The sequence below is a fragment of the Mustelus asterias genome, chromosome 1 (assembly GCF_964213995.1).
Source record: "Mustelus asterias chromosome 1, sMusAst1.hap1.1, whole genome shotgun sequence".
NCBI classification, from domain to species: Eukaryota; Metazoa; Chordata; class Chondrichthyes; order Carcharhiniformes; family Triakidae; genus Mustelus; species Mustelus asterias.
Window position 1 is genome coordinate 2,008,154 of NC_135801.1, and position 2,038 is coordinate 2,010,191.

Below are 2,038 nucleotides of genomic sequence, written 5' to 3' on the forward strand. Positions count from 1 at the left end.
GGGTGAGAGGTGGTGGGGGGGGTGAGAGGTGGTGGGGGGGGTGAGAGGTGGTGGGGGGGGTGAGAGGTGGTGGGGGGGGTGAGAGGTGGTGGGGGGGGTGAGAGGTGGGTGGGGGGGTGAGAGGTGGTGGGGGGGGTGAGAGGTGGTGGGGGGGGTGAGAGGTGGTGGGGGGGGTGAGAGGTGGTGGGGGGGGTGGGGGGTGAGAGGTGGGGTGGGGGGGTGAGAGGTGGGGTGGGGGGTGAGAGGTGGGGGTGAGAGGTGGGGGGGGGGTGAGAGGTGGGGGGGGGGGTGAGAGGTGGGGGGGGGGTGAGAGGTGGGGGGGGGGGTGAGAGGTGGGGGGGGGGGTGAGAGGTGGGGGGGGGGTGAGAGGTGGGGGGGGGGTGAGAGGTGGGGGGGGGGTGAGAGGTGGGGGGGGGGGTGAGAGGTGGGGGGGGGTGAGAGGTGGGGGGGGTGAGAGGTGGGGGGGGGGTGAGAGGTGGGGGGGGGGGTGAGAGGTGGGGGGGGGGGGTGAGAGGTGGGGGGGGGGGGTGAGAGGTGGGGGGGGGGGTGAGAGGTGGGGGGGGTGAGGGGGTGAGAGGTGGTGAGGGGGGTGAGAGGTGGGGGGGGGTGAGAGGTGGGGGGGGTGAGAGGTGGGGGGGGGTGAGAGGTGGGGGGGGGGTGAGAGGTGGGGGGGGGGTGAGAGGTGGTGGGGGGGGGTGAGAGGTGGTGGGGGGGGTGAGAGGTGGTGGGGGGTGAGAGGTGGGGGGGGAGGGGGTGAGAGGTGGGGGGGGTGAGAGGTGGTGGGGGGTGAGAGGTGGTGGGGGGGGTGAGAGGTGGGGGGGTGAGAGGTGGGGGGTGAGAGGTGGGGGGGGTGAGAGGGGTGGGGGGGTGAGAGGTGGTGGGGGGGTGAGAGGTGGGGGGGGGGTGAGAGGTGGGGGGGTGGGGGTGAGGGCAGAGGGTGAGCAGTGAAGGGAAGCTGTCAGTGAAGGGCAGGGTGGCAGCCCGGAGAGTTTTACTCACAGCCGATCCTCCCGCAGCAACAAACTAACTGGTTGAAGTTACAAAGTAACCGGCCGGCCCAGCGCTCCCGCTCCGCCGCTTCAGCGCCCCATGCGCCCGCCCGCCCGCCGGACTCTCCGCTTCCCGGAGCCGAGTGCGGCTCCCCCTCCCAGCCTGGAAATTCCCCGTGCTCACCCTGGGAGCGCCAGCCCCGCCTGGGGGCAACGGGGGGAACTGCACCCCCATCCACTGCCTCCCCCTGTGGGCAACACAGAGAACTGCAACCCCACCTACTGCCTCCCCCTGGGGGCAATGGAGGGAACTGCAGCCCCACCCACTGCCTCCCTCTGGGGTAGCAGCGGAAACTGCACCCTGCCCACTGCCTCCCCTGGGGGCAATGTGGGGAACTACACCCCCACCTACACCCTCCCCTCTGGGATAACACTGGGAACTGCACCCCGCTCACTGCCTCCCCCTGGGGGCAACACCGGAAACTGCACCCTGCCCACTGCCTCCCCCTGGGGGCAACACCAGAAACTGCACCCAGCCCACTGCCTCCCCCTGGGGGCAATGGGGGGAACTGAACCCCACCCACTGCCTCCCCCTGGGGGCAATGTGAGGAACTGATTTTTGAGCCTCCCGACCCCCGATGATGTCTGACTCCTGTGATGTCCAATCTCCTCGATCTCGTGTGGCAGGGGATGGGGAACAAAACAGTAGGTCAGTAAGTACTGAGGCTGGGGTTCAGCTGGGGTGAACACAGTAAGAAGTCTCACAACACCAGGTTAAAGTCCAACAAGTTTATTTGGTAGCAAATACCATTAGCTTTCGGAGCGCTGCTCCTTCGTCAGATGGAGTGGATATCTGCTCTCAAACAGTGCAAACAGACAGAATCAAGTTGCAGAATACTAATTAGAATGCGAATCTCTAAAGCCAGCCAGGTCTTAAATGTACAGACAATGTGGGTGGAGGGAGCATTAAACACAGGTTAAAGAGATGTGTATTGTCTCCAGACAGAACAGCTAGTGAGATTCTACAAGCCCAGGAGGCAAGCTGTGGG

General features: G+C 66.7%; 1 protein-coding gene across 1 annotated transcript in view; it reads right to left on the reverse strand.

Moving 5' to 3' along the window:
- nfkb1 (nuclear factor of kappa light polypeptide gene enhancer in B-cells 1) overlaps nucleotides 1-1,176 on the reverse strand; it is a 102,497-nt gene extending 101,321 nt beyond the window's left edge. Inside the window, exon 1 of the mRNA XM_078201483.1 lies at nucleotides 1,000-1,176. The gene's annotated coding sequence lies outside the window, so the exon portion shown is untranslated. The remainder of the gene's footprint in view (nucleotides 1-999) is intronic.
- Between the last annotated feature and the right edge of the window lie 862 nt (nucleotides 1,177-2,038).